Genomic DNA, 26990 nt, shown 5'->3' on the forward strand with positions numbered 1-26990 from the left:
TCCGTCATATAAGGGCGGGTTGTTGGCGTGTGGCTCGGGCTCGCGGTGAGAAAGAGTTAAAGGGGCCGATGAAGCGGAGGACGACTGAACGTTTAGTTGGAGTTCACGGAGGCGGCCGCTTAATTCCGCCACCTGGACTGTGAGGGTTTCGACCTCCTGAGCTGTGGACGAGAGTTGGCTGGCTTGGTGGCCGAGGAGAGCTCCTTGATGAGCAATGGCTGATCGAACAAACTCCTCACCCGCTGGATCCATATTGGTCAGTCCGTACTGTCAGGAACGAGAACGGGATCCAATAGCCGGTGAATAAATCCAAATATTTATTTGCCAACAAAACAAAAAACAACAAAACAAAAAACAGAAAGAGCTCAGTCCAAAAGTCAGCCGGACGGCGTCCTCCGCCAGCAAACAGTCCGTTAGCACAACGTGAAGATCAATCCAGCTTCAGCCGAGGCAGCGGGGCAAAGTGACGGCGAGACTGCAACAGCCAGCCGCCGCTGAAATCCAGAGTAAGCGCCGGGCGCGAACCGGGAGGAATCGGGAGGAATTACTGTGACGAGGCGGGCATTCGGGCAGAAAACATCCAAGGCAGAGAGCCAACCAGAGTCCTAGAGATGCAGGCGAGTACACAAAGTGAAGGATGCAAAAAACAGGAGCGCCAGACCGACAGGACTAGAAAAATAAACAAAAACGATATTGGGTCAGCATACACAACCAGCAGCGAGAAAAACATTCGTTCAGAATCACGCATACGGACTGACACAGAACGACAGACACGAGGGCAAGATAAAGGGGAGATAATGAGGACAAGATAGAGTGCAGGTGAGTAGAGAGAATTAGCAAACAGGATAACAAGAGGGGCGGAGTCGACACAACGTGACAGCGGAGCACATGGCAAGCTGTCAAAACAAAGACCACGTGCTCCAGGACAACAAAACAAGGCAGCCCCACCGAGATCCTGACAAAAGGTTCTTCAGATATTAAAGGTTCTTTATGGAACCATATAGACAAAAAAGGTTCTTCTATGCCACCGTGAAGCACCTTTATTTTTAGGAGTGTAGGGTTCCTTGATGAGAATTTATCATATGCCGAATTTTCTAACTTTAATGAAAAACTAAATCCTGCTAAAGACTAATGCAGATGTGAATATCTATGGTTGCAAATACAAAGTCGGCTTTCTGTCAGTTGTTCACAGATGGAATTTTACCATATGGCAGATGGCTTATTGGCTCGTAAGAACAAATATCCATGTACAGATATCAGTGGGCCCAATACTAATCATAAAACTATATATTTAAAATACATTTAATTATATACACCCAAATATTTTGTAAAATAGTCAATTACACTGAAGAATTTCAATTTACTGTTCAAAAGTAGTTTTTCAGCTCACCATGGCTGCATTTGTTTGCTCAAACATACAGTAAAATGGTAATACTTTCAAATATATTACAATTTAAGATGACAGTTTTCTATTTCAATAAATGTTAAAATGTAATTTTTCCTGTGATGTTAAAGCTTCAGTGTCACATGATCATTGAAACAATTGTACTGCTTCATATTTTTGTAGAAACGTGTTCTTTATACAGTTTTAATAATTATTAATTAATTAATTGATATCATGAGCATTATTTCTCACTTCATTTTCCATAATGTTTTTTTTTTCACTGAGTTTGTACCAGAAAAAATATGAAATTGTGTTCTCCACAAAGGCTGCATGCTTCCTTATGGCCAAATTAGATTAGATTCAACTTTATTGTCATTTATGCAGAGTACAAGTACAGAGCTAATGAAATGCAGTTAGCATCTAACCAGAAGTGCAAGAATATAGTGTTTTATATACATATAAGTGCAGAGTAAGTGAAGATATGATTTACAGAATATACAGTGGAATTGCTATATACAGTATTGAGCAGAGTATATACAGAATATAAAATAGGAATGCAATGTAGGGATTGTATGTACATTATGAACAGAGCAATGTAGATTATATAGATTACAGATTATATATACACATTATGAACAGCAGAAACGTGAGAACAGTGGTAATAAATAAATACAGCTGGATGAGTGTGCAAAGTATTGATAGAACAATGTATTCTATGCAAAATAGCAGTAGTGCAATATTTTATAGAAATAGTTTACTGTGCTTGTACAGTAACAACTTTAAACAGTTTATAGTGTAATGACTTGAACGATGTGCAGTCTGTGCAAAATATGAGTAGTGCAAATGCATGTGTTTAAAGTACTGTGACCAGTGCAGTAATAAGCAGGTGCAGGTTAGATTGGTGGTGTGGCGTTCAGAAGTGTCACAGCTTCGGGGAAGAAGCTCTTCCTGAGCCTACTGGTGCGAGAGCGTAGGCACCTGTAACGCCTGCCGGATGGAAGGAGGGTGAAAAGTCCATGGTTAGGGTGAGAGGCATCCTTGATGATGTTTCTTGCCCTGCCCAGACAGCGCTTATAATAAATGTTCTCAATGGAAGTTAACTGGGTGCCGGTGATCCGTTGAGCAGTTTTCACCACCCGCTGGAGTGCTTTGCGGTCAGATGCGGAGCAATTGCTGTACCATACTGAGATGCAGTTCGTGAGTATGCTCTCAATGGTACAGCGGTAGAATTCCACAAGGATCCTGGGATTCAGGTGAACTTTCTTAAGGCTCCTTAAGAAGTAAAGGCGCTGCTGTGCCTTTTTGACCAGAGTAGAGGTGTTATGGGACCAGGTGAGGTCATCAGAGATGTGGATGCCAAGGAACTTGAAACTCGACACACGCTCCACTTCAGCTCCGTTGATGTAGATGGGTGTGTGTGCATGACTCCTAGTCCGCCTGAAGTCCACAATGATCTCCTTTGTCTTCTGGGTGTTTAGCTGTAGATTATTGGTGGCACACCATACAGCCAGGTGCTGCACCTCATCCCTGTAGGCTGATTCATCGTCATCCTTGATCAGACCTACCACCGTGGTGTCATCTGCAAATTTGATTATGGTGTTGGAGCCATAAACAGGAACACAGTCATGGGTGAAGAGGGAGTACAGGAGAGGGCTCAGTACGCAGCCCTGTGGCACGCCGGTGTTCAGGGTGATGATGGAGGAGGAGAGGTTATCTAACTTGACGGACTGAGGTCTGTTAGTCAGAAAATCTAGAATCCAATTACAGATGGGTGTGCTGATTCCAAGCTGGCTGAGCTTGGAGATCAGCTTGGAGGGGATTACTGTATTAAATGCAGAACTGAAGTCCATGAACAGCATTCTCACATGTGTGTTTTGACTGTCCAGGTGGGTGAGGGCAGAGTGAAGCGCTGTTGAGATGGCGTCCTCTGTTGACCTATTGTGGCGATAGGCAAATTGGAATGGGTCCAGTGTAGCAGGGAGACAGGATTTTAGGTGGGATGCAACCAGTTTCTCAAAACACTTGGCAATGATGGGGGTGAGTGCAACAGGACGGAAGTCGTTAGGGACCGAGGCAGTGGAATGTTTCGGTACTGGTACGATGGTGGAGGTTTTGAAGATAGTGGGGACAGTTGTTTGGGCCAGGGACAGATTGAAAATGTCCGTGACGACCTCAGCTAGCTGCTCCGCACAGGCTTTAAGCACACGACCAGGTATTCCGTCAGGGCCAGCTGCCTTCCGTGCATTCACCTTACGCAAAGTGGAGTAAACGTCTGATGTGGAGAGAGTGAGAGGCAGTTCACTGGGTTGATGCTCAGCTTTGAGTGAGATCTCCTTATTATTTTGATCAAAACGAGCATAAAAGTGGTTGAGCTCGTTTGGGAGGGAGGCAGAGCTGGAGGGGGGCACAGAGTTAGGTGGTTTGTAATCCGTGATAGATTGTATGCCTTGCCACATACGCCGGGGGTCTGAAGAATTGAAGTGTTCTTCAATCTTCTGTTTGTGTGTGAGTTTGGCCTGGCAGATACCCTTCCTCAGGTTGGCTCTGGCTGAGCTGTAAGCCTCCTGGTCTCCAGACCTGAAGGCTGCATCTCTTGCTTTGAGCAGGAGGCGAACCTCTCTGTTCATCCAGGGCTTCTGATTGGGGAAGATTTTTATTTTTTTGTGTGTAGTCACTCTGCTCACACAGCTGTTGATGTGCTCCATGACAGAGTTGGTGTAAGTGTCAATGTTAATCTGAGAGTTTGTGGTGGCCTGGGCAGCAAACTCACTCCATTCTGTGAGCTGGAATTGATGTTGAAGAGTGGAGTCAGCACCTTCCAGCCAGATTTTAACAGTCCTTGTTGTAGGTTTCACACGTTTGATGACCGGGGTATACTTGGGGAGCAGGAACAAAGAGAGGTGATCAGACTGACCCAGGTGGGGGAGGGGTGTGACTTTGTAGGCATCACTCACATTAGTATAAACGTGGTCCAATGTTTTATGTCCTCTTGTAGTGCAGGAGACATTTTGATTAAATTTAGGGAGAACAGATCTAAGAGTGCAGTGATTGAAGTCCCCAGCAACAATAAAGGCTCCATCCGGGTGCAGGGTTTGTAGTTTGCTAATAGCAGCACAGAGTTCTTTCATAGCCACGTTAGCATTAGCGTCCGGAGGTACATAAACTGCAGCAGCAACAATGCAAGTAAACTCACGTGGTAGATAGAATGGCCTGCACTTGATAATCAGGAACTCCAGCTCAGCAGAGCAGTAGGTATCAACAATGACAGAGTCTTTGCACCATGATTTATTTACATAAATGCATACTCCACCACCCTTGTTTTTACCAGAGGTTGCTGCTACTCTGTCAGCCCTGAAGAGAGCACGTCCATCCATATGCACCACGCTGTTTGGGACATCGTTGCAGAGCCATGTTTCAGTGAAGAACATAACATTACAGTCCATAAGCCATTTCTGTGTGAGGGTCCAGATCTTTAGTTCGTCCATCTTGTTCATCAGAGACCGTACATTGGCAAGGAAGATACTGGGCAGAGCTGGTCGATGTGGGTTTAGCCTTAGCTTAGCACGCAGCCCTCCACGCTTTCCCCGTCTTTGTTTACGGTCTCGACGCCGAGCACTTCCGGTCGGTACGAGTGATCCGCTTGTCCGCGGTGATCTCAGTAGCTCCGGCGGGAGTTCGCTGAAGTCGAAAGGATGATCTAAAACTATGTTGGAACACTGTTTGTTGATGTCCAAAAGTGATTGTTTACTATAGCTGTAGTTCGCATAACTGGATCGCGCGAACACGAGTGAAATAACCAGGTAAATTAACACTATTTTCCAAAATCTGGTAAGACGCTGAGCCTCGCGATGTGTTCGCGCCGCCATCTTGTCTAGGAAATCAAATAATCTTTGACAGCAGCACAGTACCTTGAAACGGTCTTCATGTCTTGAGCTTTTTTATGATGATGCCTATGAAAGCAGTTCACTGGTTTTTGGAATATAGCTACAGTTATGCTACATGTAATGAAACATGAATGAGTTTCTGAAAGTCTCATCAGGAACCTCTTTGTGAGTGAACGCATACTGTCTCAAGCTCAGGGAGTGCTGTGCGTGGGTCACGCAGCTCCGGGCGGCTGGAGGCTGTGATCTCCTGCAGGCACTACAGCGGGCACTGACCCACTCAGAGCTGGACACACTACTCATCATCCTCGGCTTTCGGTGAGAGTTTGTCGTGCAGTGATGAATCACAGTTTCTTAACTTAACTTGAGCTAGCAGACATTTCATTTCCTTCACTTTTGCGGCCGCCTTTAGACATATTTGCAGTCAATTTTCCTTAAATAGTTGAGTGCTATAATTGGTAATGTCTGAGGAGATGGTTTAAAAATGGCAGCCTAGGCCTATATCCTCTCCCAGCATAATAGAGCGCAGCAGCAAGTAAAATCCTTCTCATTTTCTCCATAGAGAAATAGATTTTACATGATAGCATGTAAAGTTTCAAGACAGATCCACCATGAACTGTGAGGTTGTTAGGTTGCTATATTTGTCTGTAAAAGACAAAAGTCAGTGCAATTTGGGGATATAAATAGCCCAACCACACACTCCCATGAAGCATTGCAAATCATATAATCTAGTCTCTTTACACTCTCTTTCAGCTGTTTTTTGCATCAAAACAAAAGTTGTAATGCAGTGGCTTAATTTGGGTCTTGACTCTGTATCATAGTAAGTTCATGGAGAAAATGAATAGGAAAAATACTTTGGAACCAAGGAAAATGTGTGGTCAACTGTTTACACTCTGTTTGTGTTACTGATGGAAAATTATAATTGGAACCTTATATACTGATTATTTGATAACTATTTTTTCAGTTTCAGCCCTGATCAGACAGTAGACATTATATGTGATTTTTTTAAATCAAAACCGAACACCTTCTGTTCATGCGGTCGCCTACAATTGCAGCAATCTGGATGCTATTGTGAGTATAATAGACAGGTGTTTATGTAATAGTGAGATGTTTTTCATTATTGTCTCTGATTGATGTGTCCTGTCATAGGAGACTGTGAAGCAAATGGCAGCAGTTTCCGGGGGGAGATATCACCTGTTTTCTGCTGCAATGGTAATCTGTAAAAAACAAAAAAAAACTAATCTTGAAATAAAACTGAAGTAACATACAGTGGTGTCAAAAGGACCACTTAAAATACATGAATTTGGCATTTGAAAGAGACATTTATTTTGTCAAACAGTTTTCAAGCAAAGCGTTATTTAAAATCATGTTCATACTTAAAGAGATTTTCTTTCAAAATTGATCTTTCGTTCATCTTCGAAACACAAATTTCGTGTTTTTATTTAGAGATTTATTTAAAATTTAGAGATTTTAGTGTCCCTTCATTGACAAGTTCAAGCTTCAGAAAGTTTATAAAAATGACTTAAAGGTGCCATAGAATGGAAAACTGTATTTACCTTGGCATAGTTGAATAATAAGTGTTCTGTACATGGAAATGACATACCGTGAGCCTCAAACACCATAGTTTCCTCCTTATGTAAATCTCCTGAATAAAAAAGACCACTGAAAAACAGGCGAATCAGAACATAACACCGACTGTAACATTTGCATATATCCACCCATGTTCTAGGCCCACTGCCAACTGTGAAGAAACAAGCGAGGACAACAGCGAAAATGGCAGATCATGGAAATGAATGTTATGTGCAGAGGATGTTGAAGTGCAGGAATGGGTTGTTGTCTGTATTCAGAAAGGCACAGAAAGCAAATAACGCGTTCTAATAAAATAATGCGAGCCACTAAAGGGGACATGGTTAGCTCGTTGCTAGCTGTAGCCTGTTACAGTTCATAAGATTTCACTTACCACATAAACAGAGTAAGGAGAGATGAGGATGATGGCAAATGATTTACAGATCCTGAGCACCATGACAAGCATCTGATCTTGTAAAATGTGTGGTAAGTACTGCTGCTCCATAGTATAAACAGAGTACATGCTATCGCGAATCTCGAAAGTGAAAGTAAAATGCGATTGTGCATTTGAAAACAGTTTCAATGCCCAGCATATTAATAGCGGCTCCCTGATGCCCGCATTTTATTACAGTATAATTACCCAACGATATAACTGCGCGAGAAAGTATTGAAATATATATTTTCACTGTTTCCTTCCTGTGAGCTGCTGAAATGAGCCGCACTGTGAAGCAGCTAATCAGAGCAGAGCTCAACATTGCCGCACTGTGAAACAGCCAATCAGAGCAGAGCTCAACATTATTATTCATGACCCTTCCACATAAGTCAATAACAGACCGTTTCATTCTGGGGAGAAATCCTAGGGTTGTAAATGGAAAACTGTTTCTGGAGAATTTTTGCCCTTACCTAAGCCACATACTATGTAGATATCAGAGAACTATTTAAAATATTGTATCAATGCATTCTATGGCACCTTTAAAAGTAATCCATAAGAATCAAGTCTTCGCACAATCAAACTTGACTTGCGAAACCAGTGAGATTTGTCTAACCACGACAAACAAATATGGCTAAACTGCCTTTTACCATGTTTGATGTGCTGTCTGTGTGGGTTTGGCACCATGACATCTTTGTTTCCCGGCGGACCGAAAATAAACGTGACTCTCGCGTCTCCCGGAAATCCGGTTTAATTCAACCAGTCAGATGATGACTTCAACATTCCTGAAGTGTTTCCAGAAAAGTGTGCCATATGTATCAGCCGTTTGGACAACGGTCCGTGGGCGTGACGTCTGAGGCTGAGACTATATAAAACCAGTGTCTATCTTCCAAAGACTTGCAATAACCCGCTCAATTAATTTGGATTAGTTTCATAGCGTCCTTATGAAGGTACTGAAGCTTGAAAGCTTGAAATTGCCTACATTAAATCAGATCAAAGTAATTTGTTACAAGTATTACAAGTATTTATAGTAATTTCTTACTCAACTGAAAAAAATTAAGTTGGACCAAATCAAATTTCTATAGTCAACTAAAAAAGTACTTTCGACCAAATATATTTTTACATAATTATATCACAAATTATCACTAAATCTATTTGGATTAGCTTACATTTTTACATATTTTTAAATCAAATATCCAGATAAATACAAATCTAAATTGTACATATTAAGCACGCTGAAAAAAGTGACCCAAAAAGTGACCCAATGATTTTATGTGGCTCTCTGACAGGATCAATTAAATATTGTACACTTTGTTTTCTTATAACTGAATCATACAACTGTACTAAGTAGCTAAAAAGTTACCTAGAAATGGTACATGTTTGCTTTTCCAGCAAAACTGTAATAACATGCTGTACCAGTCCACAGCCTAAGCAAATGCTCCACTCGTCTTCAAAATGCAATCCAGTGTCATTTAAATGGCTTTATTAATTTCAACATAATTGAAAAAAAAACACATAAAAAAATATTAATTTCATATGTTTTTACTCTCATTAAGTCCCAAGCAAAGCATGCTGGGAACAATTCTCAAACCGCACTTCGTTGATGTCAGTGGTCATATGGTTTTCACAGAACGCAAAATCGTCATTTGATTTGATGAAAATAGTTAAAATTTCACCAATAAAACTTAGTTTTGCTTCCAATTAACCAAATATTTTACTTCAGCTCAATGACAAAACAGAAAAGTACATTTTTGAAGTTGGATCAAGTATAAAAAGTATAAAGTATAAAAAAATATGACTTCATACATCCACTAAAGGCCAATTCACACTGCACATGTTATCTACACTGCCCTCCAAAAGTTTGGAAACACCCCAACCTTCCTAAACCTTCCAACAAGACAATGACCCCAAGCACACTTCCAAGCTGTGCAAATCCTATTTGGAGAGGAAACAGTCAGCTGGCATTATGTCTGTCATGGAATGGAATGGCCTCCCCAATCACCCAACCTCAACCCAATTGAGCTACTATGGGAGGAACTGGACTCTGATGTCCATAAGAAGTGTCCAACCAGTGTGAATCATCTTTGGGCAATCCTTCAGGAGGCTTGGAGTAATATACAGTATCAAGTCAATGTTTGAATGAACTGACAGCTTGGATGCCCAGATTATGCAGAGCTGTAATAGCTGCTAATGGAGGATATTTTGATGAATCGGAATTTTTTTCTATGTATAAACTGTTTATGTAATAAAATATGTTTTGGTAGTTTGTGTTGTCCCTTATCAGTGCAAAATTATCACAAATGAAAAAGGATTCATGCCAATATTGTCCAAAACCCCACTTTTCTAGGGCGTTTCCAAATTTTTGCAAGGCAGTGTATGTGGTGTAAATTGGCCTTAAAAAGCACCAAAACATTGTTGATTAAAAGTGACTGAGCAGAAATGTTGAAGACAAGTGAAGTTAGTGAAGCTCCTGCAGTTTTTGATTGTAGATGATAATTGCTTAAAAATTTTGTTCTAATGACCCTTCATAGATTTTTTGTGCTGTCAGTGTTCAAATACTTTTTGAGATCACTTTCACTTTTTTTTTCAACAGGGTGTAGTAGACAGCAGTACAGACATAGATCTGCTGTGGGCGGAGATTAAAGCAGCTCACAATGTTCTTACCCAAATTCAGAACATGCGTCAGGGTCGACTGGGAGACACAGCTGTCACTGTTGAGTCAGAGGTGATCCTACAAACAGTTACACTAAAATATTTCTGTAGACAATAACAGAAAAGTACTGTGTTAGTATTGAGGCAGAGTGATGATATGAGATTTGAATACAGTGGTGATACATACCATGAATGACCCTTAATAGTGCATTGAACTTGTAAAAACTTTGTAATAGTGTCAAATGAAACCTTTTAACTCAAATTACATTTTAAATTAGTATATTTTAATAATCAAGATTCAAGAGTGATTAGAGTCCTTGATGATTTTAACAGCTCTACTTTTGCAGCGTTTGAGGTAGATGTCCTGCAGAGAGGGGAGAGCAGACCCTGAGATGCGCTCAGCTAAGCGTACAACTCTCTGTAGTGTTTTGCAGTCCTGATTGGAGCTGTTTCCATACCACACTGAGATGCACTGAGTCAATACACTTTCTATGGTCCCTGAATAGAAAGTTTTCAGGATTGCTGGTGAGACCCTGATTTTCCTCAGCTGTCGCAGATGGTACAGTCTTTGCCTGGCTTTCTTAACCTGTGTTTGGATGTGTGTAGTCCAAGTCAGGTTCTCGGAGATGTTTACGCCGAGGTACTTGAAGCTACTCACCCTCTCCACAGGGGTCCCACTGATCATAAGAGGAGAGTAGGGCTGCTGCTGTCTCTTCCTAAAGTCCATGATCAGCTCTTTAGTTTTGATCACATTCAGAGAGAGACAGTTGTCCTGGCACCATGATGTGAGTCTCTCTACCTCATCCAAGTATGCGGTCTCATCGTTGTTGGAGATGAGGCCCAGAACCACAGTGTCATCAGCGAATTTGACAATAGATGTGGAGCTGTGAGAGGACACGCAGTCATGCGTGTAGAGAGAGTAAAGCAGGGGACTCATGACACAGCCCTGTGGGGCTCCTACGTTCAGGGTGATGGAGTTTGAGGTGAACTGGCCAACTTTCACCACTTGAGGTCTGCCGGTGAGGAAGTCTTGAATCCAGTCACAGAGTGAGGAGTTTAGGCCGAGGTCTGTGAGTTTAGATGCCAGCTTGATGGGGACTATAGTATTGAAAGCTGAGCTATAGTCAATGAATAGCAGCCTTACATAATACCCATTGTTGCTGTCCAAGTGTGTGAGGGAAGAGTGGAGAACGTGAGAAATGGCATCGTCCGTGGATCTATTTGGGCGATAGGCAAACTGAAGAGGGTCCAAAGTATCAGGGATGGAGGAGCAGATGTGGCTCTTTACAAGTCTCTCAAAAACCTTCATGACTATAGATGTGAGGGCAACTGGGCGATAGTCATTCAGGCAAGAGGGTTTATTGTTCTTCGGGACAGGGATAATAATGGATTTTTTGAATGAAGTGGGAACCACGGAGGTAGCAAGGGACTCATTAAAAATGGAAGTGAACAAACCAGCGAGCTGATCATGCTTTGTGTTTTAAAGAAGTATGCATATTTTGATGTCTTAACTGACATACATAATATATTTAAAGTAATTATTACAAAAGTGTATTACATACATAATAAAGTCTGTTTTAGTTACCATGAGTACAGTACTTATCAGACAATAGATTTATGCAATTACAAAGATGTAATTAAGTCCTATTGGGGTGGGTCAAAAGCACTATCAAGTTCATCTAATTGCATTTAATTGAAATTTAAACTATAATGCATTTTCAAGTCATTGCAATTAATATACAGTTAAGTGTCAGAAGACACTTAAGTCCACACTTAAGTATATTCGTTTAAATTATATTATTTCTCTTGAAATCATTTCCTCTTCAAGTCTATTATTGCTATTTTTAATATTATACTAAAATGCGCTTCATTTTACAGGGATGAAAGTTAATGCTGCATTCATGTACTTTACTAACAGTATAATATATAATACATGGTATTGTCAATAAAAACATGTCAGTGCTACGGCACTTTATTTTTGTGAAATTATTCTTTGTTTTCTACCAGTTTCTCCTGAGATACAGTTATGAGAGCTGGAAACTTTCACCTTTTCACATTCAGTTCTCATCTGTACCTTCACAGATCTCCACAGGTTTGGACAGTCTGACTCTTTCTGACTTCAGTCCTGTAAGTTCTGCTCTCAGTGCTCCATTGTGCATCCAACCCACAGGCCCGATACCAAGCACCTCCAGTGAATAACTGAAAACCCACGGCCTGAAGGGTATCTGCCATGCGGTGCCTTTTCAGACTCTGATAGAAGAATGTCTGTTGGGTTCACTTTTCAGTTTCAACATTTAAAACCCAATTCAGCTCTGTAATATTACAAACACATGACACATATGGCATATTTCTGAATGAAACCGAATACTCAAGAAAGGGAAAAGTAAATGTGGCAAGACTTTTTTATCCTTGGGAATTTAAGAAAATAAATATGATCAATTGCTATTTAATATTGACTGTAAACATCAAATATATTTTAAGGTGGTCTAAATTTTCTAGAATATTACCAAAAAGCACAATCTGTAAATCTTACAAACATATTTGCATGTGTAAGTTTATTTGCCAGTGTATATGCTGGGCAAGTCTCCTTGATCAGAGTGGTTAGTCTTGGCTAACAGTTGTCTTCATGCAGCTCAGAAGCTGGATCTGTATCAGCCTGTATAATGCCTATTCTCCACAAGAGACGTTTGTGCCAATCTTGGGAAAGACAGTTTCCTCTACAGTTCATGAGGTGATGAACATGTCCTGTTGCATTTACAAATCCAGTTTGAGGCCCATTTGTTCACCTGTACAGCAGACTTACTGAACCAACTCACTGTGTTTGTCTGCAGCGGGTCATGGTACGGTTTGAGTGGCATGATGGGACAGTGAAGAATTTGCATGTTGATCTTCCATCAGTGCAAAAGTACCAGGTACATTTTATAAACCAAAAATCCCATATACCATACAAAGACCAACTAGAAACCATGTAAAACCAGCTGCAATCCTACAAGAATTGTAAATAATAATGTTAGCCGTTTTGCTAACCTTCACATTCAAGTGCACCAGGTTACCTCCTACTTCTGAGCAAACTGTGAATCATTAGCTGATACGTTTTGTGTATAACACATATTACTAAAATATGGAGCCTGACACATGACATGCAGGGAAAAAAAATCCTCGTTTGTTCCACATTGAACTAATCCGTTACCCTGTTTTAGTTCAATTGTGGCTACAGTTTAATTAAACTGAAATAAAGGAGCAAATTAGTAGTATAACTTGGCCACATTTTAGCTAAAATTATGAAACAAATTAGTAAGTGGCCACAAAAATAATAAGTCATGTTAGTGAATTCTTAGTTGTGTCGACAATATCTATATTTTATTTTCTTCAGCATGTCACGTGTGGCCTTTATACTGATATACAGAATACAATATTCATTTCATTCTATTAGAGAGTTGCTTTCCACCATATTTGATGCGGACACGTCGCTTCCAATGTTAGCACTAAAAGAAGCACATTTTCACTTGGTCATTCATGCCTTTCATCACTACTTGAAGACTGCATTAGCCACTAGGCAGCTCTCAAAAATTCCTTCAAATGCATGCCTTTAAACCTGAACACTCACCATTACTGAATGTTGTATTATTCACCTAAATGTAAGCTGTCACGTCTCCCATTTCCATCATATCTGTTAGAGTAAGGACATGTGTGCTATTCAATACAAACTAGTTTTTCTTCATCAGTCTAGAATCTGTGACATTTTTCACTTTATTTTGTCTTTCATGTGTGGCATTCAGAAGCGACTCATGGATGCTGTGCATCTGTTTGAAAGGAGAGTTCAGTGGCTGAACAGGACGGGCAGCCAGCAGATATGGGGAACCGTGTGTGAGCAGAAGTGTGAACCTTTAGATTGTAAAGATATGTTTCCATTATTTCAACAGCACCCTGCAAAGGGGACGTCACAATAGTAAGGAGTATTTATGTTCTGAAAGGCAAAGTAGATGGCACAGAGAACAATATACATTATCCCTTGTAAAAAAGAAGTACACTTTAGCATAGCAATTTTGTCAACAGACACTTAGGGAGCAGTGAACACTGCATTTGGTTCCTATGAACTGGAACTCCACTTGTAGTTCTTGGCTGACTTTATTTAATAACTTGAATACTAAAATTCACTATACAAAAGTAAACAGGGGTCATGATCTGCCTTTTTTTATTATTTTGTACTGTTCTCTGATGTCCACTTATAATGTTATCAAGATTTTTACATCAAAAAATGTCATCATTTAGAAGTAATAAAATATTTTCTGTTTTTAACCCCCCTCATTAGAACGCTCTGCTTGAATCGGCATGATGGATTGTAGACTCGGAAGTAAACGCCCCCTGCTATGATTGGCTAATAGTTGTGTATGATTGACAGCGTGCATCCTTCACAGATGAACGCTGCTGTGATTTAGGTTAAAACGCATAAATACTCATATCAAATGATCTGTTTAACAGACAAAGCAATAGTGATCACGTAATAATAACAGTTACTCACACTTATGTGCTGCAATATCACTGTCGCATCTAATATAATCGACACAGCATCATCTTTTAGTTTTAATCTTTCTGAAAATCTCGCATCGAACTGTGCCTTGTTTGTAAACGAATCCACAGTAAAATGAAGTGAACAAAGGACCAAGTTCTTACTGACACAGTCTGGATCTTCATTCAAATGAAAGTTCATCCACTCTTTACGAATGTTGAAATCAGAAGGAAGGCAATGCAAACACTGTTTTTCCACAGCTTGGCACTACAGCGTCTTGTTGTCTTTGCAGCATCTTTATCTTTTGATTTCTGTGTAGACCTGCGATTGCGGCTCTTGTCATTTACCTACTACGTGCACAAATCAGTGGGCGGGGCTAAACAGGCAGTGATGTAGAAGCAGGTGTTGATCTTCTTCTGCAGAGGCGGTGTTTAGCCACACTATTCTGTCATAAAGTAGAACATTCCAAAAGCTGTCATTTTGGCAGATTGGCTTTAATATAAGCTTCTTTTAGACAAATGAGAAAGTCTTGGTTACACTTTAATTTAAGGTGTCCTTGTCACGGTGTAATTATATATAATTTATATATAACTTCATGTGCTTACTATATGGTTAGGTTTAGGATTAGGGTTTGGTTTAGGGTTATTTGCATATAATTATGCATAATTAAGTGTTATTATAATAGTAAGTACATGTTACATGTGTAACAAGGACGCCTTAAAATAAAGTGTTACCAAAGTCTTGAGTTCTGAAACTTACATAATGTTTTTATACCGATAATGACCTCTTATACAGTATGTCAAAAGATCTGGGGAATTTTGATTTCTCAGTTTATGACCCCTTTAATAATCCCACGAACTTCATAAACCCTACAATATACAAAACAACAACAACAGAAGTGTCCATTGCTGTCTCAATAGTTTGAATGCTTTTTTTAAATGCTCTCAGCAGCCAGTAATTGAAAAACACACCACACAGAATGCATTGTGGTCAGCACAAACCATGTTTATTCTTGTAAGACAAATAATGATCTTTGTTTTCCAGCCTATAACTTGGGTGGAAATCAATTAAAGCTGATGTTTTTGCTGGGCCAGGAGGATGCAGGGATGTGGAGTGTGTTTGTGTGCCTCAGTTGCTCTTTCTCTGTCTTTCTCCACGCAGGGTGCAGGTTCTTCTGGACATGTCTGGGATGAACGCCCACTCCCAGCTCCATCTCCAGCACGCCCTGCGAATACTACTGCAGGAGCAGCTGGCTAACAAACACCGCTTCAATGTCATCGTGTAGATCAAACACACCGTCTGGGTGTTTTCACTCATTTATAGTTTGACATGATTTGCTTTGTCATTTAGTCCCAAAGTCTCCTGTTTCTTTCGCTCTTGAAGTCAAAGTCAAAAATTTGGACACACTTACCTGAAAACATTTCAATCTAATGATTTTTGCTTAATTAAAGTTGTGCAATTCTCTATATAAATATAAAACAAAACAAAAACATACAGTTATCTGTAGGATTAGTTCACCCAAAAGTGAATATTCTGTTGTTCTATTCAGACGTCATAAAAGTAATCCATATTAGTTTTTTTCATAAAGTTTTCATGATGGTATTAATCATATAATATGAACAACAGCAAAACTAAAGAATTAGTAGGTGTGTCCAGACATTTGAATGAGCTAACATTTGCATATATACATTAAAATGGCACGATATGTTCGTATTATTTTAAATCAAGTGCAAAACAGCTCTTACAAATGCAAATTGTACACTTTTCAGTTAGAAAAATGGATGTGAGTAACACTGCACTAGAGCAAAAAAAAAAAATTTCAGGTGCATGTACAAGCAGGAATGACCGAGACTTTTCTCGGTGGACTGGTCGACTTGTGGCCCAGCTGTCGATCCCACATTTAGATACCAAGTAAATAAACAAAGATTTTATTAGGAGAAAAAATTCTGGTATCATCTGACCGGCCTATTTATGCTGCGGTGGTGGATCCTGGCAAACATAGTTAACAGTTTAGGAAAATGAATAGGCCTATATATATGAACTAGATAATACAGCAGGCAATAGTTTTTTATTAGGTTGGTACAAATGTCAGGCTGTATTGAAGTCCTAGTCCATTTTTGTCTCTGATATATATCAAAGTACTATGGCATTACCACCCCTCTTAATAACAATAGCTCTTTATTGGAATCTATTCCTTTTCACAGTAGTGGTTCTTCAGATTTATAAATTCTTCAAACTAAGAAAACTTGGTTCTGTTTGGAGCTGTTTAAGATTCTTTGGGGAACCAAGAAAAGTGTAAATTTGCAAGGTACATTAAATTGGTTTCCACAGCACATGTGCCTGTACAAACACATTACATTCATAAATTGCTTTTCATAAATCAGTGCCGCTGTCCTTTATTAATAGCAGAATCATATTTGCATCATCACACACAGTTACAGAGGAAATGAAGGCAGTAATGGCCCAGTCGAAAGCCTCTGTACCATTTATCGTCAGTCTTCGGCAGTTGTCTGCTCCTGTTTTAGCATAGTCATGAGCGATCTACTTTAGTCTGGCATAAATAGAAGTCTTAATAGATTTTGCCTGAGAGCTCAGCGCACATACCTGCTCTTAATACTGCAGAGCAGCTGCACGGCTTCACTCCAGAGCATTTCATCATGTCACATGGCTCAGCCGGTTACCTGCTATTTAATTAACCTCAATTTGTACGGCAGAGCCACATTTACATACACACATCGTGTGTTATTAAAAGTGTCATTAATGTTCTTTGACCTCGTTGAACTTTGTTGCATGTGTTGTAATTTAAGCATTTTCAACAGTTAGCTTGTATAAGAGCATTGACTTGAGATGTACTACATAGTAGGAATGAATTACATGTCATCTGTGTCGAGCTCATTTCCTGTTTCCTGCCACATTCACTATACTGTATGTGATCTTGTCAATGTTCCTCACAGTTTTGGATCAGATGTCAAGTCATGGCAGGAGAAGATGGTTCCCTCCACCCATGAAAACCTTCAAGCTGTTTGGCAGTAAGAGGACAGGATGTGGTTTTGACTTCACAGTTTGTTGTTCTCTTTCTCATTTTCTCTTCCTTCTCCTGTTTTTAAATGCCTTTCATTATTAGTGTTTGCTAAACTGAAATCACATCTATCAGGTCTCCAAAAAACTTAGTAGTCACTCCATTTTTAGGCATTTCATTCTGTGTTCACTATTTCACTTGAGTATTTCATTATAGTATTTGTTTTTGTTTCTAAGTTCAGCTGAAGTTCATCGCAAAACAGTAAATCTGTGCAGCTTGTGTGCATTTCCTAATATAGCTTGTTCTGCTTTTCTGGGTTTAGAGTTTAATTGAAGCCTAGAAACAAAATGTGTTTTTGGTGATAAATCATGTGTGTGTGTCTTCAGGTGGATTCAGGCAGTGGAGTGTGTCGGGGGTCGTAACACTCTGGCTGCTCTACGGCGTGCTCTAGAGGAGGAAGCGCAGGAAGAATCGTCCTGGACTGGTGGTGTGTACCTCCTCACCACCGGCATGCCAGATCAACATATGGTTAGTTGGACACTCACAGTTCATTTTAATCACTTGCGAGCCAACATCCTGTCACACGTAGAGCACAATATGTGGATTTGTTGTCTAGTGGCCATCACGTGTCTTGTAGCATTCACTTATTTTGTGGAGTTTACCGGAGCATTTTTTTATTTGTTTATTGGGTGCCACTCTTAGGAGTTAGGAGATTTAGAACTATTGAATAAAGCCCAATGGAAGACTTTTCATCATAGGTCATCCACGATGTAGATGAATTTCCTCCTTCATTGAAACAGATTTGGAGAAATTTAGCATTACATTACTTGCTCACCAATGGATTCCCTGCAGTGAATGGGTGCCGTCAGAATGAGAGTTCAAAAACAGCTGATAAAAACATCGCAATAATCCACACCACTCCAGTCCATGAGTTAATTCCTTGTGGTGTTTATAATGAACAAATCCATCATTAATCTGTTTTTAATCTTTAAATTATTGCTTCCGAGTAAAAGAGAGTGACGGTTTCAAGTTAAAATGCATTAATGATGGATTTGGGGTTTTTTAACAAACACACAGCTTTTCACTTCACAAAATGTTAACTGATGGACTGGAGTGGTGTGGATTATTGTGATGTTTTTATCAGATGTTTGAACTCTCATTCTGACGGCACCCATTCACTGCAGAGCATCCATTGGTGAGCAAGTGATGCAATACTACATTTCTCCAAATCTGTTGTAATGAAGAAACAAACTACATCTTGGATGTTCTGATGGTGAGTAAATCTTCAGCAAATTTTTCTCCCATTTTACAAGTGCCCACTTGAGACCACTTTGTTTCTCATAGGACTCAGTTAACAGCATTGGCTGTACAATGGCGTGGGCTATTATATGTGGTAACTTTCTATGTGTCATTGTCACATGGAGGATTTTGGAGACATTTAAGACAGCCCTAAAGTTTTGTTTTGTTTGTTTTGGTATGAATGTTGTTCAAACTTAAACATGGAAATAAATAAATCTTTTAATTGGACATTAATTGACATTATAAAAACTCATATTTAAACTTTTTTTATATCAATTTAAAAACTTTTTTTTTTTATTTATGTTTGAATTATTATATTGATCACTTATTCCTGAACTTTAAAAAAAAAAGTTGAGCCAACTTAAAATTTTAAAGCAACCGGCTTCAGCAGATTTTTGAGTTTTCTCAAATTGTTGTTTTAAGTTTATACAACAAAAAGTTGAGAATCTCCTACAAAAATAAGTTGAGAGACCTCAAAAATCAGCAAAAAGCTGGTTGCCTTAAAATTTTAAGTTGGCTCAACTTTTTTTTTTTTTTTTTAAAGTGTAGTCCTCCATATATAATCATGTTAAACCCTTCAAATATGACAATGCCCGCCACTGCTTCCCTCTGCTGTTCAGATATAAAAGGTGCAGTTTCTGTATTTTGACACAGATGTATCCTCACATTTTTCTTCTTCAAGCTAATATGAAAAAGCAGTCACAGTGTTTTTAATCCTCTCACTCTCAGGTTTCGGTCACCTGAATCTCTACGTGTGCCAGTTCACTGGAGAGGACACTTGCCCGCTGCCCTCCGCCCCGTTACGCCACCCGGACCGAAACCGCCCGGGCTTTGAGCGGCCTGGCATACGCAGGAAACGGATACTTCCTTTGGATGGCTAAGACTCGTGAGAAGACACCTGACTGACTTTTTAGGAAAGAGGAGTTTGAAATAGAAGGTAGGACAGAATTACAGGAACTACTGTAAAAGAAGTGTTAGTTTAAAGAAGTTTTATTTTGATGTTCAGCTTTTGAGACAGTTCTGAGGTCATGCGTAAAAGTCCCTAAAACGGCTATTTACTTGAGCTCTGCTTTTGTCTCTGTCATATGTACAACACATGGTCCCTGAACCAAGTACAGCTTACAATGGGAAGTCTTGTGTTTGTGTGTGTGTTTGAATTTGTGTGTGCAGTGGAAAATATGAGTCTCTGCCTCGTCTTTCCCTGCAGGCATCGTGGAGAGTGATGACATCAGTGCCTTAATTGGAGAAATGGAGATGGCTGTTAATTATTTTCAGAAGGTGAGTTCAGAGCACTGCGTTCGGGGCGATTTTCTCACATGACCTGTACGTGACCTGTGTCCATGATGTCTAAATAATTCATGGGAACCCGAGGAAAAGCTTGAAGTACACCTGCAAGAAATGATCAGTTGTTGAAGTTTAGAAAGGTTCATCCAGAACTTTGTGTTCATTCAAAACCAGCTGGATTTGCTGAAGATATTTCATTACTCATCCGAGCTGCATCGTCCTCATCTATTCAATCAAGTCCAGTTGCTGTTAAAGTCACAGTGAAATCTGTAAATCAATGAATGACTCCGGTTATACGCAACTGTTTAATATTTTGGGTTCAGGAAGATTCAAAAAATGAATAATTTTATTTAGCGAGGATGCATTAAATTAATTAAAAGTGACAGTGAAGACATTCATAATGTGACAAAAGATAAGTAAATGCTGTTTTTTGAACTTTCTGTTCATTAAAGATGAATAAAAACTGTTTTCAAGATTGATAATAATAATAAATGTTTCTTGAACATCAAATCAATTATGATTTCTGAAGTATCATGTGACACTGAAGACTGGAGTAATGATGCTGAAAATTCAGCTTTGCGTCACAGGAATAAATTACATTTTAAATATATATTCAAATAGAAAACCATTATTTTAAATTAGAATAATATTTCACATTTTTACTGACTCTTTACAGCATCAAAAAAAATCAGCTTTGGTCAGCAGACTTCTTTCAAAAATGCTTATTGTGCACAATTTGGAAACTTTTTTTCAAAGACGAAATCCCTTTGTAATTTTCTTCTATATGTATTTATTTGCTCCACCTTAATACAAAAGTTATCAGGTTATTACAAAATGTCTTTTCCAATTTCCCACCCCCTGTTTTTCACAATTTTTCCATCAGATTAATGAAGTTCCAAACGTAGGTTCGGGAGGAGCTTAATCATCCAGTCCTGTCAATCATCCTTTCGAACCTATGTAAGCTGCTCTCATTGCGCCGTCCTAGCATCAATTCTTCCAGGATCCCTCCACCTCCCCATCTCCTCCTCTATTCTTGTTATTCTCCCTCTAGTTAGTAACTCAGTGCCTCAGGTTCGAGCCTCCATTGAGGACAGCAAGCCAAGTTTGTTTATCATTAACCATCAGGACTGGATGGGCAGGCGAACTCGTGAACCAAAATAAAATGCGTTGCAAACATGTTGTTTTCATTTTACCTGTAGTTGTTTCTGATATAGCATACACGTAATGCTTCATATATTGGAATTTCATGTTTTTTTAGGCAGTGCATTGAAAATTAGTGGACTATCTGATCCAGAAGGTTTCTGATAAAGGTTCAGGAGAAACGAGTACCCCATCCATCAAACCCCAGACCTGGACTCGCAGAGCAAAGCTGCCAACTCCTTGACCCACAACACTCAGCCATGCTAGACTGGTCAGATCACTCTCTTCATCCCACCATCAGTATAAAATGCTATCATTTTTGGTCATCAGTATGTGTTGTGTTTGGGATGCTGGTGCGCTGGTGCTCTCATCATGCTTCATTACTACTATAATCAGTAATGCCTTCATCTTTTAGAATTTACCAGTGATTAGTTTCACATAGCCAGACTTTTCAACAAGTCCTGTTCAGCTGATTCAAGCTAAGAACCGGAACTTAAACAAGAAGAGACCATCTGTCTGCAAAGTGACCAGTCGGATTGTTTGGTTGATATTTGCTGTTTAAGTGCAGCTTTATATGAAGTTGTTAAAAATGACAGACTATGTAAACCATCTTAGAGATTCATGCCGGTCTAAACTGGTCTTTTCAGTAGGACACTTAAAGGGATAGTAATTTTGTCAGCATTTAATAACTCTCATGCTATTCCAAACCTGTATCATTTTCTTCTCCTGAACACAAAAGAAGATATTTTGAGGAATGTAGATAACCAAATAGTTTTGGTGACCATTAACTTCCACTGTATTGGCCAAAAAACACTGAGTTATAAACAGTGTTGGGGGCAAGGCATTACAAGTAGCGCAAGTTACGTAATCAGATTACTAGTTTTCAAGTAACTAGTAAAGTAGTGCTTTACTTTTAAATTTTTAGTTTTTTAATAAGTAATGCCAGTTACTTTATTTTCCTATTTATTGACTGGCTCAACTCTCCTGTCCCCATACTGAGAAATCAGGAGTAAGTGCAGAGCCCGAGGCATTTCCTTCATCCTGAGGTTTATTCATTTCACTTTTGGTGTGAAAAGGCCTTTACAGTTGCCAAAAATATAATATTTGGGATTTTTGTTATTAAAACAAATAAGCAAGCCCAGCTCAGTAACATGATGCACTACTTTCCATAAAAAGTAACTAAGTAATGCAATTAGTTACGTTTTATGGAGTAACGCAATATTGTAATGCATTACTTTTAAAAGTAACTTTCCCCAACACTGGTTAAACTTGAATGGCATTTTTAGGTGAGTTATCCCTTTAAAGATTTATTAGAAAGATGTTTTCATAATGAATGCTTTTTCATCATGATGTCTGACGTGAACAGGAAAGCAGGAAGAAGAGCAGATTGGCACAGAACGGCTGGGCTTGGAGGCCGAACAGCTCTAAAGCAGATATCCCACCAGGTGTGATGTCTTATCAACATCCTTACTGTAATTATTAGAGATCTTATACCAAATGCTCTCTATTTGCGATCCAAACTGTTTGCTTTAATTTATACTGTAAATAAATGTACTTTTGCTTTATATTGCTCCAAGTAATCCGTTCTGTCCACGTCAGATTCTGAAAGCATATCAGTGTCTATATTTGTCTCAGTCTAAAACATCCTCAAATTGCCTCTTAGACTAAATCCCGGACTATTTATGTCACATCATGATGCATTCATATTTAATTGGTATTTTTAATAGTCCAATCAGCTGATATCAGCATACCGGCAAGGCTGTCAAGGTCTGCAGATCAGAGGAAAACCAACGTGTCACAGTCTGTCTTCATGGAAGACGGCAACTTGGGTTAGTGGAAATGGATTTATCATGTTTATCTTGCCATAGCCAGAAATATGAACACATGAGATCCACACATATTGGTTCCTGGTTCATATTGTGACATATAGTGTTGATTGTCCTATCTAGGCGTTGTCTTCAAGAAATATCCAAAACCAAAGAGTGTGCGTAAGTCTATCACCGCTATTAAACTACCAAAACATGAAGACATCTGTTCAACTAAACAGGTACTATACTTTATTTCCAGTACCATTGGTCTGTTTTTTATACAAAATCGCTCTTTCTTTTGTTCTAGCTGATAACCTTAGCCCATAGGATCCTCCTATCCTGTGACTATTACACACAGGAGTCAACAATAGAGCAAAGGATTGTTTTAAGTCAGTGTTTCTGTTTTTATATTCTTTAAGTGGCGGAAAAGGTTTGGTATCAAGAATCTAAAGTTGAACCTTCACAAGCTGATATCTGGACCTGAATGCTGCCATCTCAACAAACTGGTGCCGTCTGTCCTGAAGAGAGTGTCTGCTAAATACTGCGCCATATTCCCTAGTGTCCAGATCAATGTAAGCACAGTGCAGTCTGGCATGATACTGAATATAAGCATGTACCATGTTTAGTATGCTGCATGTCTTAATATTCATATAGGGGACTGTGAAACACTTGCATCTGACTCCTGGTGAGTTAAAGCAGTACCTCAATCAGACTGAGAAACTGATGCAGCGCTACAGCCAAAGACTGGAGTGGTTACTGACAGTTACAATACATGCATGCATCGCAAAGAACCTTAAAAGATGACTGACCCTTAAAAATGTGTATGGCTCTGTTCCAAAACATAGTGATCTGCCTGCACAGGCATCATTTAAGGGTTGATAGGATTCTTGCGGCATGAAGGCAGTTCCGGAAGGCAGGCAGCGTGATGAGGATTTTAGTCAGCAGAAAACAGACAGCATGGACGCTCACTAGGTTTTGGAAAAGATCCTATTTCATCTTGTTCTTCTGCCATGTGAATCTTTCCATTTGTGAGCAGGCAGCAGGCGTATGTTTGGATCGATGCCGGAGAATATGGTCTGTGTTCTGCTGGATGTGTCTGGATCTATGGCTCCCTGCCTCCCTGAGCTCCAGAAGGAGTTGACTTTACTGATCTGGGATCAGCTGCATGCCAACAGCGTGGGGTACATTCTTTTTGTACTGTAGATCGTGATATGAAAAATCGTTTAAATAGTTACCTATCTTCCATTGGTTGGCCAAACAGGTCTCAAATACAGTTTCTGGAGGGCCACAGCTCTGCAGAGTTTAGCTCCAACCTCACACATGCTTGGAAGTTTATAGTAATCCTGAAGAGCTTGATTATCTGGATCAGGTGTGTTTGATTGGGGTAAACTGTGCAGAGCTCTGGTCCTCCAGGAATTGAGTTTGAGACGTAGGATGAAGAAATGAGGCTGTATTTCCAGAATAATACACCCGAAAATGTTCCTATCATTGGCTGTTGCTTTTGCTCGGTAGCATGGTTTGTGACGTGCTGAATTTGACAGGTTCCCAGTGACTGATCTGTGTGTGTGTCAGGTTTAATATTCTGGCATTCTCTGGAGAGGTGCGGATATGGCAGCCGGCGTTGGTTCAGTCCACAGAGGAGCTGTGTGTGGAGGCCGTGCGGTGGTTGAATCAGCTCAGCACTCATGGAGCTTCCTCCACACTACAAGCACTGCAGGTACTTGCAACAACACTTGAAATATAGACTTTATTATGTATCATTATTACATGACGTATTGGAAAACCTGATAATGATTGGTCAGTTGCAGCATTTTGTGGCCTGATTTTTATGTAATTTCTCACATCACTGCGCCTTCTCACATATTTTAGGCTCATTTACTTTTATTTTTTTCAGTATACTGTTATTTAACTGAACTGAACTGAATCAACATTGAAGAGCTGCTAAATCGTCAACATTGAAGACACTTTTGTAGAGCTGATAATAGTTGAATTTCATAATTGGTGCACTCTACACAGTTATTAATCAACTGAACTAAATCAACACTGAATTTATACTGGAGATTTCATCTCATATTTGATTAAATCTGCATCATTGGTTCTTGTTATTTTCCTGTTTGTCACTGTTGAAGCCGCTTTTGTTTCAAAAGCAACCTAGTGTAGCCCTCTTCTCTGCACAAGTGTCAGGCTGTGGCTTTGGAGATGCTATGGGTTTGTATCTGATCACTGATGGGAGATGTGACTCCAGCCACAGTCTGATAATGACAGAGATCGAGAAACTGAGACAAGAGAAGGACTTCACCGTCCACACCATTGCAGTCAACTGCCATGACAGGTCAACTCTGATTGCATGAATGTAGCCATTTGTATTGATCCTTGGTCAAGATTTGTATGTATTTATTCTGGTGATTTTATTGTCTGGACCCAATCCCAGAAAATGTATTTATATGTTTAATGAATAAATATATTTATATTCACAACATTCTAGCAATTTCAACAAGTCCTCATCTATTAGCCAGCTCATAATGTTATCTTAAAGGGATAGTTCACCCAAAAATGAAAATCTGTCATTAATTACTCACCCTCGTGTCGTTCCAAACCTGTAAGTCCTTCCTTCATCTTCAGAACACAAATTAAGATATTTTTTATTAAATCTGAGATCTTTCTGACCCTCCATAGACATCTTAACACGATCAAGTCTCAGAAACGTAGCAAGGACATTGTTAAAATAATCCATGTGACATCAGCGGTTCAACCGTAATTTTACGAAGCTACGAGAATATTTTTTGTGCGCAAAGAAAAAAAAAGACTTTATTCAATAATTTGTCTCCTCCGTGTGCAACATTTGTACGCGGATATGCTGTTCACGTTCAGATCAAAGTGTAAATGACGTAAACATTCATAAAAAGTATACATACGTTGCATACACATATGTGATACTGTCCAAAACGCCGCTATAGGGTGACGTGGAGGAGACGAATTGTTGAATAAAGTCGTTATTTTTTTAGTTTTAGTTATTTTTTAGTTTTCTTGGAGCACAAAAAGTGTTCTCGTAGCTTCGTAAATTTACGGTTGAACCACTGATGTCACATGGATTATTTTAACGATGTCCTTGTTACATTTCTAAGCCTTGATCATATAAGGATCCTAGCTGTCCATGGGAGGGTCAGAGATATCAAAAATATCTTAATTTGTGTTCTGAAGATGAACGCAGGTCTTATGGGTTTGGAATGACACGGGGGCGAGTAATTAATGCGAATTTTCATTTTTGGGTGAACTATCCCTTCAAGATAATCTGCTCAGAATGCATTTTAAAAAATCCACTTTTAGATGGGTTTCAGAACACAGATTTTATGCAGCTTGCTGTTCTATACACTACAGGCAACTAAACAGATGTTATATGAACAACGCTCACTTTATATCAAAAACACTTGTTGCAATGAAAGTACGTGTTAAAGTATGTGCAATAGAGTGATTTTAAAATCTATCTTTTCAATAATTTATAAACAGAGCATTCATTGAGTTTCTGAAGAGTTTGGCCCATAAAACAAGAGGACGATTCCATCAGGCTCCTGAAAACACAGATACAGCTTTTATCAGAAAACTCCTGTTGATTTTAAAGAGAAGTGCTCAACATTTCTTAAACATAATTACAGTGCATTAGGATTATGTTGAATCGGTTTATAGTTTTCAACATGTTCAAATGCATTTCTGCAGATTGATTCTAATGAAATGATGTACTGATTCTTCTATGTCCTGAATCAAAGGACCCAGTGTTTCCAAAATTTGAGGGGGACGATTTTAGGAAACTACCAGAAGAGATTGAGAAGCTGAGAATGTTCCAGAAACAAGCTAAAGCTTTCAGGTTTGTGACTTCCTGTGTGTTCATTCAGCATTTATGCTGTGATACACAGGCCTAGTGTAATGATTGGTGTTATTGTAGACTTTTTAATATGGTGATTTGTGTTTTGTTTTCATAGGGAAACTATTTTGGAGTCGAGGAACCAGGAGGGAATGTAG

General features: G+C 39.3%; 1 pseudogene across 1 annotated transcript; it reads left to right on the forward strand.

The window, feature by feature from the left end:
- The first annotated feature begins 611 nt into the window (after positions 1–611).
- Positions 612–26990, forward strand: LOC306858276 (von Willebrand factor A domain-containing protein 3A-like; annotated as a pseudogene). The gene is made up of 23 exons: positions 612–617; positions 6415–6477; positions 9855–9986; positions 11996–12104; positions 12546–12644; positions 12745–12825; positions 13693–13790; positions 15585–15704; positions 17378–17452; positions 17829–17970; positions 18787–18808; positions 19471–19584; positions 19949–20019; positions 22532–22610; positions 22893–22994; positions 23115–23212; positions 23393–23545; positions 23628–23736; positions 24010–24154; positions 24546–24702; positions 25103–25288; positions 26738–26835; positions 26951–26990. The product of its transcript is annotated as a von Willebrand factor A domain-containing protein 3A-like (transcript).

This window comes from Barbus barbus, assembly GCF_936440315.1.
Source record: "Barbus barbus genome assembly, chromosome: 3".
Taxonomy (NCBI): domain Eukaryota; kingdom Metazoa; phylum Chordata; class Actinopteri; order Cypriniformes; family Cyprinidae; genus Barbus; species Barbus barbus.